An 18500-nucleotide genomic window follows, 5' to 3' on the forward strand; every position below is an offset into this window, starting at 1 on the left:
GTATTATTTCGATTATCTCTGGTAATTCTTCTCTCTTTGAATGAGATTATGGGTTCCCTAAGGATGTGCATGGTGATTTTTCATGTGAACTGGGGAAGATAGGATTGGAGCCATTAGTTTGAATTGTGAGCATGGTTCTTTTGAGTTATAGCCTTCGAATTGGACCAAGAGTGCAGCCATGATCCTATTCTTGGGCCACGTGCGACCATGTTTTTGTAAGGTTTTGCTTGGTATCATTTTCGTGGTGCTCAATTGGCGTTGTAAGGGAGTTGATTAAGTCTCTTCAAGGTAATAGAAGGATGTGGGTATTTTTAGGCCCGGAGTGCTGGGCGAATGATGCGATGACGATGAGGTCGGTGTGTTATCGGGAGCATTCCAGACATGGGCTGTGAGCCTAGTAATCATGATGGTTCATTTCTTCTGCTTATAGTGTTTTCGATGTCAACGCGTTGTTGGGAGTCGAGCGAGTCACAAATCTGTTAGTTGGATAAGGGAAGCAGTAAGGGTTGTGGGGAGTATCAGTCAGGTATCAGAAAGTCTCTGTGGGATGTATGCATTATAATTCCAGCTGATCACAAGTTGTTGTTAGTATGGTAATTTTCAAATTAGGAATTGGTTATGGGGTCGCAAGTCATAATCTCTTTATGAGGTCTCGAGTGGTTGTTCAGGTGGGGGTACACCTCAGCCGATAGCAGTTGGTTGGATCGTGGAATTTTTTTTGGTTTGATCATCTCTGGTCATCAAAGCAGTGGTTGGTAATGGCATAACAAAGGGTTAAGGATTATTAAGGTTTGGTACGTCATATGGTTTGGTTTTGGGTGAAGTTCGCGGTCGGTATGTTTTGCGAATCAATTCTGCGTGCTTCTGGTAGTGTTTCTAGTCTGGGAGTGGGGTAGATTTATAAATGGATGCTCATCAGTTGTAGGGAAGGGCCTTCGAGAAGCATATGAGTGGCCATTTTCGAGTGGGATTTTGGTGGAAACTCGCATTGGGAATCGCGAGTGTATCCGTGCAAGGTTTGTGCTCAGAAAGATATGGATTAAGAAATATGTATGTCAAAGGCATCAGCTGGAGGGTTCAAGATTTAGCTTATGTGCCTGTGCTCTGGGATGGTTACCTGTGTGAAGGTCGGGCAAGTGATGAGGTTTCGGTATCTTAGCAGCAGCATGTCGGTCCGACGGTTGAGGAAATCTATATCTTGTATCTTTTGTATTCATGTTGAATAGATAGCTTGATTGATGAGTGTCATGGATTTAGCATTGGTTCAGTTTGGGGCGGTCTGTCAAGGAGTCAGACCAATTCGAGACTTCAGGGTTCAGGCAAAGTAGTTTGGGTTTCTGCATGGGATTATGGATTCGTCTTCTTTGAGTGGTAAATTATGTTGGGTTTAGTTGGCTTGGGAAGGCAATTGATTGTTCAAGGTTGTGGATGTGTCCCTCTGGCTGTTGGGCACACATGGAATGATAAGGAATGTTTTCGAGGGCGAAATTGAATTTAAGTGGGGGAGAGTTGTAACACCCGGTTTCAAATCGCTTCATTATTCGGGGTTGCGGCCCGATCATCTGTTATCATAAGGCTTGGGAGCTTGGGAAAGAAATGTTTTTTCTCTTTTGGATGAGGATGTTAAAGTCTAAGTGATCTGAGTTTTCGATGGTGTTTTCGGAGCCCAAGGGCATAATCGTAATTGGTTATCTCGGTCCTTTATGAATTTTGGGTTTGGTTCGGGGAACTTCTAGGCTACGATGGAACTCACAAATAGTACAATAACCTGTGCTTCTAAAACTCATGGAACTCACACCACCTATTGAAGAAATTTACGATGGGTTCAGGCCACCATGCTAACGCCTAATAGTACAATATCCTAGCCCCAAGAAAATACTTAAACATTAATAAATATAAAAACTGAGTAACCACCAAGACCCGTGAATTTTTCAAAATCCATCAACACCCATCCATGAGCCATAAACATAGCAAAAAGTCTTCTAAGATCAACATATATACCAAGATTTTTTGAAAAAATTCAGCAACAACTTGGATATTGAGGGATAGCTCGATAAACTAATTTTAATAAATCACATTGATTGTAAAAAAAGTCATCAGAAAAGCCCGTAAAGAAACGAGTTTGTTGATAAACATAGCTAAATGCCCGTAGAGAGTTAATGTCAAAATGTGTGACGTTTATACATACATACATGCATACACACACACACACACACACACACATATATATATATATATATATATATATATATATATATATATATATATACACACAGAGAGAGAGAGAGAGAGAGTCATTGTGTTCAAAAAAAGATCATTAAAAAATAATAATAAATAAATAAAAGGTTTCGTTTACAAAGCATCATTAAAGAGGTTTGATTTCATGATTGTAACTTGCAAGTTTCGATTCAAACCTCAATAATTAAAAAATTATTTTTCAACTTTAGGAATTTAACTCCTTTATCTAATAGTTTTTATATCAAAATTGACAAAATTTTCTTTTATTACAATTTAAATATGTATTTTAAAGAATATTTTTCGTTTTGTTCCAAACATAAAATATCAGAATTCACAAATGAAAGGTTACTATCTATATTAGTTAATATATTAATAAAATTAATTAGTATGGGGTGATATTTAGTAGCTGGCATTTGAATAAAAAGCAAAAAAGCATAAAAATGACAAGTGAAAAAAAATAATTCTAAAATTTGTAGAAAATGACATGTATTATTAAATGAGAAGTTAACTTTTGGCAAAAATGATATATATATATATATATATATATATATATATATATATATATATATGTCAATGTGAAACCAAATACTAATATTAAAACATAGAGAACTTACATAAATGTATCACCTATTTTATTTAGAGTAATTACTAGAATCATCCATGTGATTTGGTTACACTTAGGTGTTGAGTCCATAACCTTTGTTTGTACTCTCATCATCCTCATAGAATGTTTTTTATATTTTCCGCCCCCTCAAAGATATGAAAAGACCATACTACCCTTATTTATTCTTTGTGTGATTTATTTATTATGTATTTATAATTTGTAAATTAGACAAATAAAATAAAACATTCCCCACGCCACATATTCTATCCTTTATAAAAACCTGATAACACATTATCTCTCTCTATTCTCTAAGCTCGTTGGAAGTTTGATAAGCGTCGCCACCATAACCACATACATCGCCGCCAGAACCATTAGACAATGTTGTCAGAACCATTAGACGCCACCACCCGAACCATCAAAACCACCAGACCATCATAGCGACATTCAGAAAATCCCTTCTTCTCTCATGTTCATGCATAACTACCCTTCGCCCTCATTCCTCCTAAACCATTTAAATTGACACTCTAAACCACCAAAGTGAACCACATCCCTCCATTGCAATAGTTTCCTTCCCTTGTGAAAAGCTTTGATGAAAAGTCAGGTTTCCGGATATGTGGTTTCCAGGCACTGATCTCGTTTGCGATCTATGGTTCCCTGCCAACGATCTCATTTATGATATGCGATTATAAAAATGGAAAATCAAGAACCGAGGGTACCAGAGCGGTGGTTCTAGATGTGCTTCGTTTCTGACCAAATTATCCACATATATCTAACTTGTGTATGAAATTATCCACGAATGTTCATCTTGTGAATGAAATTATCCACGAATGTTCAACTTGTGTATGAAATTATCCACGTATAATCAACTTGTGTGTTCTCCATGTATATTCAACCACTGAAGAATATTGAATTTTGTTTAGAAAAGTATTAAAATCCATATAACTAAACCATTTGCATTATTATAATATTATTGAAGATAATAGTTTCCATAAATCATGATTAACATTATGACTAATATACAATTATGTATTAATTATGGGCGGTTAATTAATTATTTTATTTATTTAATTAATTAAATCAAAAAAATAAAAATGATTTCATATATTTCATTATTATTCTTCTCATAATAAATTTACTTTTTATTTGAAGTCAACTAGTTATTGTATTCTAACTAATATATATAGGCTTAGGTTGTTGTATTCTAACTAATTATTGTATTCATTATTATCTTCTCATAATATATATATATATATATATATATATATATATATATATATATATATATATATATATAGGAGTAGGATCAAATGAGAACACCAAAAAGGTTGAGAACGCGAGAATAAAGTATATTCATTTGCATTCCATGTATTCATTTGTGGAGAAATGATAAATTTTTACGTCTTTAATTTCAATTGAAGAGAAAAAGCATATTCATTTTGATTGTGCGTAAAAATTTATCATTTCTCCACAAATTAATACATGGAATCACAAATAAATATATTTGTTCCCGCGTTCTAAACCTTTTAGGTGTTCTCATTTGATCATTTCCCTATATATATATATATATATATATATATATATATATATATATATATATATATATATATATATATATATATATATATATATATATATATAGGCTTAGGTTATTGTTTTCTAACTAATTATTGTCTGGATGTAGAATTGATTATGGACCAATAATTTTAGTTATTTTAAGAAAGACATTTATCCATATTATTAAATTAAAAAAATAGAATAATATCATTCAATTAAAAGAATGGTAAAAATGTACATTTTCATTACTTTCAAATTAGGAAACACAAATTGAAAAAGGAAATTTTCAGATTTTAAGGAATTTTTATTATCTTAATTTTGAATTTTGATTTTTTTTAATTAATTCAATTTTAATTTTGTCAGAATGTTATTCTATTAGAATGATGTTCTATGATATTGTTTTGTTAAAATGTTATTCTATTAGAATATTAATGAAGAATAATAGAATTCTTGAACCTGAAATTGAATAATAACAACATTCTAATATATTTATACGCATCCGAACTTAAATACAAATTCATAGAACTCGTGTGTAAATCAACCCTTTTTGTTCCATTTCTTGAGCGAACTTAAGTGTTTTTCTTTCATCTTCTCGTATATGACATGACTTAGAGTTATAAAAGTTTCTCCTCCGCTTCTTGTTTCTACCTCGCAGAAGAAGAACAATTTAGAAGGAAATATTTGAGCATGTAACAAATCAAGTTGATCTAAGTATGATATAGATGAATTAAGTAGATAAAATTTGATTCATAAGTTAAAGTACGGTCCAAAATTTTCGTTTTGAAATCATTTAAGAAAACCATAATTCATCAAACATCATAATAAAGATCATAAGTCATGTATCTCAAATCATTATAACAAAATACTGTATCAAAATCATGTGTCAAAATATCATAGTGAAAACACCCGAGGCTAAACAAATGGTGTGTGCATTGCAATCATCCCGAGCTCCTCTTTTGAAAACCGAAGTACCTGAAACCAAAACTGAAAACTGTAAGCACGAAGCTTAGTGAGTCTCCCCAAACTACCACACACCATACACATGATCACATAACTTGGGCCTTGCCCACTACATCGGGCCCCGCCCGACATCGGATCGAAGTCCGGCATTGGCCCCGCCCGACATCGGACCAAGATCTGGTATACATATGAAACATGTCAACCATACATATAACATAATCACATAACATAAATATATCAACATATCGTGGGCCCCGCCCTGCTACATCGGGCCCCGCCTGGCATCGGCCTCGTCCGACATCGGGCCCCGCCCGGCATCGGACCGAGATCCGGTATACATAGAAACATATCAACAATGCATATAACATAGACACATAACATAAAAATAACTTGGGCCTAGCCCACTGCATCCGACATCGGGCCCCGCCCGGCATCGAGCAAAGCTCGGCATACATATGAGCATATCTACTAATACACATAAACATAAACATAATCATCTAAACACAATCATAAATACATTCCTCGGGCCTCGCCCGACATCGGATCGAAATCCGAAAATCATACTAACATTCCTCGGGAACCGCCCCGGCATCGGACCGGAGTCCGGAAAGCATACAAATACAAACACATGCAAGAATCACAAAGACATCATGCATACAAACATTCATCAGGTTCCGCCCCGGCATCGGACTGGAGTCTGGAAAACATACAAATACAAACACATGCAAGAATCACAAATACATCATGCATACAAACATGCATTGGGTACCGCCCCGACATCGGGTCGCAACCCGGAAACATATAAACCAACATCGGGCCCCGCCTGGCATCGGACCTTAGTCCGGAACTAACATATATAACGGGCCGGCCTTGGTGCCTTAGACCCGTTCCTACAGGAGAAGACTCACCTCACACTGCTGAAGTCAGCGGACAAAACCCTAGCTGCTGGATGACGGATTCCCGAATCTGTCAACATCAAAATAACACCCAATTAATAATTGGGTCCCAACACATATCCATAAGTCCATGCTTGGGGTAAAAGACTTCTTTACCCCTAACTTAGCTTGATTCAAGCCCAAGGCCCAATCCAAATCCCAAAAGTCTAATAATGAACCAAAGCCCAACATATGGCCCAATTTTCCAAATTGGGCCCAAACCCCTACATGGTCTTACCTTAAGGCCCAACCATTTATTCTGGTCCAAACACTTGGCAATCCAATGGTCCAATATATCATAATCATCAAGGCCCAATTATGGCCCATCTATGGCCCAATTTTTTCCAATTGGTCCCAATCATGTCCAATGGGCCTTATCCTAACAATCCAAATATTCTAGTCCATATACTTGTTCTTGGATGGCCCATCAATAGTCCAAACATCTAGGCCCAACAGAAAAGGCCCAACTCAAACCCAACACAATTAGGGTTTTCACATGAAATGACGATTAGGGTTAATTAGAAACACTTAACCCATTAAGGACTTAATCCATTAAGTCCATCAATCTACTAGGTCAATCATACAGTGTAATATGCATAAGTCATAACTTCAGTCCACTGGTCCAAACGCGGGTCCCGGCAATCAAAATAACATCAATGGTCTAAAGTCGACTTCATTCCAACCATTCTTACAAGAATGGCATGTTGTGAGAACAACTGCCATGAAATCGAATTATGTACGAATAACATTCTGTGAGAATGTTTTATATGACAAATAATATTACAATTTTAGTAACTCTGACAGAATATAGTTTACATCTACGAGATAAATGAAAAAGATCAACCAACTATACGAGATAAATGAAACTTTTCGATAAACAAAATGACAATTTTCAAATAAAAATTGACGGGTGCTTTAAATTTACAAAAATAAATATTAATAACACACCATATGAAAATATGTGGTTATGCATTGAACAAAGAAAATTTTGAAAAATACATAATATATAATTCATAAATAACTCACATTTATATAAATTTAATATTTTCTGTTTACACTTGGAGCAACTCACATTTATATAAATTTACCTTTTATCTCTAGTTTGTACCCTTTATAGTTTGAGCCTTTTCTTATATCTTAAAATAGATACAGATTTAATATTCTGCACATTTAATTTTAAAACATCATGATAAACTAGATAAGCCTAAAGTACAAAAAACATCAAAGAAAAAGTTGATCCTTTAAGTGAAATAGAAACTTTTGATAATGACAATTGACAAGTAGATTAAAATGTTTCAATTAAATTAAGCACCACACATAGTACATATGAAGAAATCATTTGTTTCTTTACAATTGGTGGTCTTCAATTTGCATATAAATGAGTCCTTTTGATATAAAGAGATGCATACATTGATTGGAGATCATGTAACGCCCGCATTTCTGGCTAAACATTATTATGATGATGTAATAGTTAGGGTCAAAAATTATAACATATTTGATGTAATAAAGAATAATTATTTGAGTATTATGTGATTTACGTGTAAATTATATGCAATATACGTGCTTATAACGATATAATAAAATAGGAATAAAATACGTGTATAAAATAAAATAATAATTAGACCCAATATCATTGAAAATGGTTGAAGTAGTCATAACAAGGATTCTAGAGATATAAGGAACGCTAAAATCCGACTTATAACGAAGAAGTTATGGCTCGTCGAAGTTTCGCGATTAAACTGGCACGACACCGCGTATCGTAAAAAGTAAATTTTTGACAAAATACGTTTTAAAGGTATAAACGAAATTTATAGTAGACCTTAAACCGAGAGCATGCATATAGAGAACGTCAAAATCTGACTTCATTTGAGGAAGTTATGATTTTTCAAAGATTCAGCGTAGCAGTGTACAGCTCAGAAATCGAATTTTAGCCAAAAGGATCTAAATGGGAATTGAATATATCATTAATAGGAGTTCAACGATAAAAAGACAGTCGAAAATGGAGCTCGTATGTGAAACATATGGACAGAACTTGGTCCCTACTCTTCGAGCGCGACGAATTCGATACAGATTTGTAAATATGAGATAGAATGAGAATTAGATGACGGAGTCTAAATGAAAGTTGTAGAACTCATAAATACCAATACATGGATATAAAGAACGTCGAGAATAGAGCTCGTATGTTAAAGATATGGACGAAACTTAGTCCCTACAATTCGAGCGCGATGAATTCGATATAGATTTGTAAATCTGAGATAGAATGAAAATTAGCCGACGGAGTCTAAATGAAAGTTGTAGTAATCGGAAATACCTACGCGTAGATATAAAGAATGTAGAAAATGGAGCTAGTACGCGGAAGATACGGACGAAACTGAGGGCCTACTCTATGATCAGACTGCTATAAATAGATGATAAATTCTTCATATTTCCTTACTCAGTTCCTCTAAACTCTCTCTAGAATTATTCTTTTTTTCTTGTTCGATTTCTCCTAGTTTTAGGGTGCGATAGAGAAACTATGAGTCGTCAAAAAGCCGACGAAAAGAAGTTTTTACAGTCGGAGTTCTGCCCGTGAAATTTCTCGGTTTTCGTTAAAAGCCCGGTAAGTTAAGCTACACTATTTTGTTTTCAGTGTAACTTATATTTATAGTCATAAGTCGTTATTATGAACCTATAAACAAGATTTATTAGTGATTCCAAGTCGTTATACTGATTGATCTACTTACGGGGATGATGTCTAGGTTGGATTTAGTGAGGTGTTTAAAGTGGGATTTCCAAACAGTATACTTCGTATACCAATCGGACCCTACCTCTGATATGATCCTACCTGATTGTTCCTTACTTGATAAATCTTGAAGAAGACTTTGAGTTGATGATAAATCTAGACTAACAATTAATCACAATAAATAATAAACTAAGACTTAGTGATAATGATACTAGGTTACATTAAAGGACTGCATAGTTACTTTCACCTTACACTTATATATGAAGTATTTAAAATAAATTACGTGCTATATGTGTCTATTATATGTGTTCTTGATATCTATGTTGGATGAACGATTTATACATGTTTCATCTGATTTAAACTATATATGTATTTTATACCTATAAATATGTTGGGTAAAGATGGGTAGATGAAAGATGATATAGATGATGAAAGATGAAATAAATTATGAGAGGCCTTGACGTTAAAACTGATCCAGTCGCCTAGCGGTGTATATATGACGACCACGGACTATTCTAGACAATCAAGTGGAACGCTGGCATGCTCGCAACCTGTAGTGTTTTTGAAGTACGTGTTCACCACGTTTAGTCCATCCCCCCTCATGGTTGCCTTACAGATATATATTGTTGAGGAATCCCCTAAGCATTATTGTCAATCCCGAAGATAACCCTTAGGCTAGGTCCCTTAAATTAGATGCTTTAGGGACAGAAAATGAGTATAATGGGAACGAGTAATTGGGTTGAATGATTTGATAAAAATAAAGAATTTAATTATTGTGAGGTTGAAAATCCTATGTGCTCACCAGGCTCCCAAGCCTGACCCACTCAGTTTCTTGTATTACAGGTAATGGCACAAGAGCACTGGTATGATGAATAGATGAGAAAATTATGGATTATAGGCCAATAGAATAATAGATGTTGTAAGGCCTATGTTATTTTCCGTTTATGCTTATTTACTGTATTGATGATGAAATGCCAACGTTTTGAATATAATTAAAATACATTTCTTCGGAAATGCTTTGATAATATCATCATTATACTTTTGGGAACAAATTCCGCAATATTATTCTTCAAAAAGGACAATCTGATTTTTAAATAAAGCATAAACAAATCGGTATTTTCTGTCCGTGAAATTGGGGATGTCACAGTTGGTATCAGAGCATTAATTTAAGCGAACTAGGAATTTGTAGGATTTCTAAACTTAAACTTAGAATGCTAAGCGATGATTGTGAGATAAGTGTCTGCTATATTTTGGAAATATATAGACACGGGCACTAGCTAATTTTAGGAAAGATGCCTAAATTGCTTTTATGTGATAAATGATTTATATAAAATGACTTATATGCCTTATGATGCTATTATTTGCTCGGATCTATGGTCTATTGCCGACCGGATCTGGAAAATTTATGTGTTCAGATTTCAAAACGTTTATCTACGATTTTAGAACTGGCATGTAACTTTTCGGAGAGACAAAGAGGATTTAAACGTCTATCGTAAATAAAGATCTTAATTCACCTGCTTTGGTGAATAGATCGACATGGTGAGAAATCACAGCCGATTAGGAAAGCTAATGGAAACCTATAGCCTTAGCCATGAGTGATTGAGCGTGTACCAGAGGTAGCAGCTGCACCGATCCAATCACGATGGCAGTAGTCCAAGCAATGATTCGGGCTATGATGACCGAACAAAGGGGGGAGATGAGGAAAATTTTGCTTAATAGGGATGAACCTACTATACCAGTTGTGCAACCTGAACTGAATGAGGGACAGTCAGAAGAAGGAAACTATAGTAGAACCGTTAGTTAAGCCAAACCATAAGTGGTTAGAAGAAATAACCAGTATGAAGGAATTGAAAGGAATGGATGCAAGTATAAAGACTTTACGAATTGCAAACCATCAAATTTTACTGGGAAAGAAGATCCAATCGGAGTTATGGACTGGATCTCTGAAATGGAGCTAGCTTTCATAACATGTGCTTGCAAGGGCAAGCTACAAACCACTTATGTTGTGCGTCCGTTTTGGGGTGGGGCTGTTCATTGGTGGAACAATTTGGAAAAGACCATAAGCCCTAATGAGCCACGGAAACTGACATGGGCAAAATTCTTTGTTCATTTTAAACGCGATTTCTGCTCAGCCCAAAACATGCTATAACTAGAGAACCAGTTTCTGACGTTGAAAAAGGGCAACATGTCCATTGATTAGTATACCAATGCCTTCACAGACAAGATGGAGTTTGTTGTGCGCATCGTCCCTAACGAGCTAACAAAAATTGATAAGTATACAACGGGACTACCATGAGATTACATTGTGCCGGTACGCCAGGCACCTACTCTTGAAGAGGCCATCTGGGCTGCTAAGTCTGTTGGAGAAATGATCAAAGACAGAACCGCCAACAAGGTTGAAGTTGGCAAGAAGAGGAAATTTGATGGATCTTCAAGGGACAAAAATAAAAGCAGGTTCTCAAAGTCTGGTTCTAAGAAGTTTGGAGGAGGAGGAGGAGAAGAAGAAAAATGGCGTGAGAAGTGCAAAAAGAAACACTTTGGAAAATGTGGAGAGGAGGTGACTTGTTTCATGTGTGGGAAAACTAGGCATTACGCCAACTAGTGTACATCCAACAAGAGGGTGTGTTACGGATGTTATGAAGAAGGGCATATTTCTATGGACCGCCCAAAAAAGAAAGAGGCGGCGATGCCTAATGTTCCACCTAGCCCAAAGGAAAGAGCATTCCAGATGACCCTGGAAACAGCAACGGATGAAACAGGTGTCGCTTCAGGTACCTTTCTTGTAAATGGATTGTCTGCCAATATATTGTTTGACTCTGGAGCTAATCACTCCTTTATATCACATAAATTTGGTGGAAGACTAGCACTGCTTGTAAATAAACTTGATAATGCTCTAGTTGTAAAAGTTGCTAGTGGAAAATTCATACCTATTAACGATTGCATTAAAAACATCGTCATCAACTTGAACTAGAATAAATTCCACGAGGAGTTGTTGCCTATTAAGTTGAATGGTTTCAACATTGTACTAGGGATGAATTGGCTTAGTGCAAACGACGCTGAGATACTATGTAGGAAGAAGATGGTGAGAGTAAACCCACCTGGAAAAGAGTCGTTTATGGTGTACGGGGACAAACATAGAGTAAATTATGGGACCATTTCCCTGATGAAAGACAGAAAATGTTTGTCCAAAGGATGCACATCATACTTGGCATTTGTGATCAACGCAAAGAAGGAGAAAAAAGAAATGCCAAGAATACCAGCGGTGTGTGACTATCCAGAAGTCTTTCCTGAAGATCTTGCTGGATTTCCCCCTGATAGACAAGTAGAGTTCCGAATAGATTTGTTGCCAGGATCGACGCCAATAGCGAAAGCACCATACCGGTTAGCACCGACAGAGATGAAAGAGCTTATGATGCAACTTCAGAAGTTGTTGTACAACGGTTTCATTAGACCTAGTTCTTCACCCTGTGGAGCTCCGGTGTTATTCGTGAAGAAGAAGGTGTTGTATTAGGTGTCTAAATCCATAACTATAATTGGTATGTACTTGACCCGAGAGTAGCATGGTCTACTTTGGGTTGCATTCACCGAAGCAATTTGATAGGAATGATATTTGAGAAATAGGTTATTTGTGATTTATTAATATATTATAAGTATAATATATTAATTGAGAAATCATATTATTTAATTAGTATTGGTCAAGAATTAATTTGGAATTAATTCAGTGATCAAAAGAGACTAATTAAATTAACAGGGACTGATTAAGTAAATCAGTGATACTTATAGTTTGGGCTAATGATCCATGTTGATTATGTCGACTAAATCTTTGTGGATTCCATGAATATTTAGTCCAAAGGTCTTATCATATGGATTATTGGATTAAAGGCCCAAGGAAGTGGATTAGGGTTTACAAGTTGAAACTCTAGGAATTCCACACTATAAGTGTAACCCCTTAGCTCCAAAATTGGCACCCCAAGAGTTCCAAGTAGAACCCTAGCCGATTTTGTGTGCTCCTAGCCTCTCTCTCATTATCCTCCACTTGTTCATGGTGTTTGTGACTTGTTTGAGGCATCACACTCAGGGACGGAGCTAGGATCTTTTAATAAGGGGGGCAAATATATATATATATATTAAAGTATATTTTATCTTCAAATATGTAATAAAGTCTTTAAATTTAAAAATGAAATTGCTAGAGAAAAATATTCAACAATTTATTTTTTCTGGGATTTTACATATAATCACACATTTTTTGAAATAAGGGGTGAATCTAAAAAAAATTATAATATAAATATACGTATCAAATTATATTTGTAATATTTTAGTAACACAAAAATAAAATATGAAATATATATAAAAATATTATATATGTGAATTATGTATTTATATTGTCACCATGACAGTGTATGCACTAGATATTTACGAGTTATAAAAAGAAACCTAAAAAGTAAAAATGACTGATGTGAAAGGACTAATTCTGATAACTAGACTATATGAAAGGATTAATTCTTTAAATTTTACATTTTGAGATACAAAATAAAATCTCTTAGGCGCCGCCGTTACCTCTAGAAGATTTAATCATTCAACTACAGTCGGCTTATTAAAAGATAAAAAGAAAACAGACGGGGATTAGGGGGGGGGGGGGGGCTGAGCACCGGCTAGCCCCGGTACTGCCTCCGCCACTGATCACACTTGAGGTGCTAAGCTCTTGAAATGCCAAATTCCACAAGCTACAATATAGAGGTATTCATCTAACTTGATTTTATGTTTCAAATATCAAATTGTATGCTAGTTGTAGGCTTCATCTCGACAATTGAAAGACTTCGCAGTCTATAGCGATGCATCTGGAGTTGGGTTAGGTTGTGTTCTAGCCCAGAGAGATAAAGTGATAGCATATGCATCTCGACAATTGAAAGAGCACAAAAAGAACTACCCCACTCATGATCTGGAGTTGGAAGTGGTAGTATTCGCATTAAAGATATGGAGGCATTATCTTTATGGCACAAAGTGCAAACTCTTCATTGATCATAAACGTCTCTGGTATCTCTTTGATTAAAAGGAATTGAATATGAGACAACGATGCTGGCTAGAGTTAATCAATGATTACGAATGTGAGATACTTTACCACCTTGGTAAAGCAAATGTCGTAGTTGGTGCTCTAAGTCGAAAAGTAAACCTAGAAAGAAAAAAACCAAGAGCGTTAAGAATAGAAGTTGTCTCAATAATTGTGGAAGCATTAACAAAGCTCAGGAAGAATCTTTGGAGAAAAATGACCGAAAGGAAGAACGTTTAGGCAAAATGTTGGTATTCGGTACAAATAGTCAAGGATTGAAGGTATTCCAAAACATGATTTGGGTGCCTAAGATGGGAGGGATAAGGGATCTTCTGATGGAAGAAGCTCACAAGACCATGTACTCGATTCATCTCGGCAGCACTAATATGTATAGGGATCTGAAACCTTACTACTGAGTGTGTAACATGTGCAAGAGTTAAAGCGCAACATTATAAACCATATGGGAGTTTAGAACCTTTTCATGTACCCATGGGTAAGGTGGAAGACATTACCATGGTCACGACATGATTTGGGTAGTCTTGGATTGGTTCACACAGGGTGCACACTTTATAGCAGCCAATGAGAGATGGTCTATGGATAATCTTGCAAATGCCTACGTGAAGGAGATAGTAAGACTTCACAATGTTCCCTTAACGATTCTATCGGATCGTCACACTCGTTTCGCATCAAGATTTTGGAAGAGTCTACAATAGGAAATGGGTACGAAGTTGTGTTTAAGTACAACCTACCATCCGCAAACTGATGGTCAGAGTGAAAGGACAATTCAAACACAGGAAAATATGTTAAGAGCATGTACCCTAGAATTTCAAGGTAACTGGGATGAGAATTTACCCCTAGTAGAGTTTTCCCACAACAATAGTTACCATTCGAGCATTAAGATGGCATATTATAAAGCCTTGTACGGACAAAAGTGTCGTACATCGTCTTATTGGCTTGAGGCCGGAGAAAAGTAGTTTATGGGTCCCGAAATAGTCCATCAGACTGCTGAAAAGCTAAAAGTTATTAGAGAAAGAATGTTAGCAGCTCAAGATCGCCAAAAGAGTTATGCTGACAAGAAGCGACGACCAATGACATTCGAAATTGGAGATTCGGTATTGCTCAAAGTCTTATCGTAGAAGGGACTTATAAGATTTGGTAAGAGAGGAAAGTTGAGTCCAAGATTTATTGGGCCATTCAAGGTTCTTCAGAGTATTGGGAACCAAGCTTACAAGCTGGAATTGTCAAAAGAACTGGATGGTATTCATAACACTTTCCATGTGTGTTATTTGAGGAAGTTCACGGGAGAAGTTCCCGATATAATTCCACTTTCAGAGTTAAGGGTTGACGAAGATAAGAGGTTAATCGAAGAGCCTGAAGCAATTATTGACCGTAAGACGAAGAAATTTAGACGGAAGATGGTCAAATTAGTGCTAGTATGATGGAAACATTCGAATGGGTCAAACCTCACCTGGGAGACAGAGAGTGACATGATGAGTCGCTATCCACATCGGTTTGCTGACGCATGATTTCGGGACGGAATCATCCTAAGGGGGAGAGAATTGTAACGCCCGCGTTTCTGGCTAAGCATTATTATGATGATGTAATAGTTAGGGTCAACAATTGTAACATATTTGATGTAATAAAGAATAATTATTTGAGTATTATGTGATTTACGTGTAAATTATATGCAATATACGTGCTTATAACGATATAATAAAATAGGAATAAAATACGTGTCTAAAATAAAATAATAATTAGACCCATATCATTGAAAATGGTTGAAGTAGTCATAACAAGGATTCCGAAGATATAAGGAACGCTAAATCCGACTTATAACGAAGAAGTTATGACTCGTCGAAGTTTCGCGATTAAACCGACACGACACCGCGTATCGTAAAAAGTAAATTTTTGACAAAATACTTTTTAAACTTATAGGTATAAACTAAATTCATAGTAGACGTTAAATCGAGAGCATGCATATAGAGAACGTCAAAATCTGACTTCATTTGAGGAAGTTATGATTTTTCTAAGATTCAGCGTAGTAGTGTACAACTCAGAAATCGAATTTTAGATCGGTCGAATTTTAGCCAAAAGGATCTAAACGAGATTTGTAGGTTAAAAACCCTATGTGCTCACCATGCTCCCAAGCATGACCCAATCAGTTTCTTGTATTACAGGTAGTTGCACAAGAGCACCGGCGGGATGAACAGATGAGAGAATTATGGATTATAGCCCAGTAGAATAATAGATGTTGTAAGGCCTATGTTATTTTCTGTTTATGCTTATGTACTATAATGACGATAAAATGCCAACGTTTTTAATATAATTAAAATACATTTCTTCATAAATGCTTTGATAATATCATTATCATACTTTTGGGAACAAATTTTGTAATATTATTCTTCAAAAAATATACTTTGTTTTTTAAATAAAGCATAAACAAATTGGTCTTTTTTGGCCGTGAAATTGGGGATGTTACAGATCCAATGTTTGAGAACACATTGAACTCTCACAAGCCCTTCAATATCATCCATAACACTAGTCATCACCAATCGCAAAAGCTTTTGGGTTTCCAAAAACATCAATTTGACTGGAAAATAAGAATAAAAGAAAGATTAATACGATGAGGTAGAAAAAGGTGAAGAATTTACCAGCTTGGTTACCTACTTAATCGGAGAAGGAGGAAGGTGTTCTCGATGGCAGGGGTTCCCTCCACACAAAAAAAAAATACATCCAAAACTGATTGCAAGCATCGATTTTTTAGAAATCACAATTCATAAATCACAAATCACAAGAAAATCATCTATTCAAAAAAATGCAAAGAAATACCTCCAAATAGATTGAAAACATCGATTTTTCAGAAATGGTGTTCACAAAATCAATTACCCAAAACTGAATACGTAAAATCGATTAAATAAAAAAAACGAGTTCATTAAAAGAAAAATAAACTTACGGGTTGATTGGAGAATGAGAATCGTCCATGGTTCGAGTATGGTGATCGATTGGAGAAAAAAAGTATTCATGGTCATGGGTCTGGAATCTTGATGATCGATAATGGAGAGTTTAGGGCTCGAACCATAGAGAGTTTCGGGATCGATGTAAATTGGAATTGGGTAGCATTAGGGTTGATGTTTATATTGTGCGTCAGATTGATGATGGTGGGGGTGAGTTTCTTTTCCTGGTATCATGAAGGAGTCGGTGGTGAAGATTGAAAAAGCAATTTAAGGGAAAAATAAAGCGGATCCAATCATATAAGCAATTTTCCATATATATTAGAACTTAATTTAGGTGTATAAAAGAAAACTACCAATATACCCTTATCTAGCTTTTTGAAACGATTGGTTTACAAAATTTCCTACATCCATACAATAGATGGTTAGAATAAATGAACACACACTCTCTCTCTTTCTCTCTCTCTCTCTCTCTCTCTCTCTCTCTCTATATATATATATATATATATATATATATATATATATATATATATATATATATATTCACCGAAAATAATTCAGAAAAAAACAAAATAAAAATAAATATAATCATTTTTTTATATTTTTTCCAGCGACTTAATATATATATATATATATATATATATATATATATATATATATATATATATATATATATATATATATGCGATTTTATTGTTTCTAAAATCAAAAAAAAATCTCAAAGAATTTTTTTATATGTATTTATATTGTTTTTTTTTTATGGTTTTTAGGTTTCTGTAAGATCCCAAAAATTAGAGTAAAATTTTTCATTTTAAAATCCAAGCCCAAAACCATAAATGCTTACAAAACACTATGTCCAAAAGTTATAATTACAAATCAGAGTATCCCAAAATCGAACATCATAAAATCTGAAATATGTGCACGATCAAGCCTTCGCCTTGCCCCAATCATCTGAAGTACCTGAAACCATAGCAAACAACTTTAAGCACGAAACTTAGTGAGTTCACCCAAAGTACCACCACACAAGATACAGACAACAACATGCATACATGACCCTTCAAGATGACTGGACCGCCTCACAGGCCCGACAACCTATCTAGATCACTCTAAGAGCCTTCAACATGGCTGGACCGCCTCACCGGGCCTACAACCTATTTGGACTGCTCTCCGGGCCTTCGACCTTACTGAACCGCCTCACCGGGCCTACAACTTATTTGGACCGCTCTTTGGGTATCTTGGCCTTCAACACAAAGCAGGACCGCCTCAACCCAATCGACCCTATCACATAAAAAAATAAACAAACATGAAGATATAACAATTTAGAAAATTTGAATTTATAAGAAAAAAAGAAAAATATTTAATTATTAAAAATGAAGTGCTTATTTATCTTTTAAATTTAAACTAATAATTTAAATAAATAAACAACTAAAATAATTGGATTCAATTTAGAAATTTAGAAATTATAAGGAAATTGCATTAATGAATTGGA

General features: G+C 35.2%; 1 long non-coding RNA gene across 1 annotated transcript; it reads right to left on the minus strand.

Annotated features, from left to right (window-relative positions):
- Positions 1-5271: 5271 nt before the first annotated feature.
- LOC145114437 (uncharacterized) lies at positions 5272-17261 on the minus strand. Its single transcript, XR_013711001.1, has 3 exons — positions 17014-17261; positions 6265-6322; positions 5272-5368 (listed from the first exon to the last, which is right to left on the minus strand). It is a non-coding gene; the product is annotated as an uncharacterized LOC145114437 (long non-coding RNA).
- Positions 17262-18500: the final 1239 nt, after the last annotated feature.

The sequence above is a fragment of the Lactuca virosa genome, chromosome 5, assembly GCF_052849685.1.
Source record: "Lactuca virosa cultivar CGN04683 chromosome 5, Lactuca_virosa_CGN04683_v6, whole genome shotgun sequence".
Classification (NCBI taxonomy): Eukaryota; Viridiplantae; Streptophyta; class Magnoliopsida; order Asterales; family Asteraceae; genus Lactuca; species Lactuca virosa.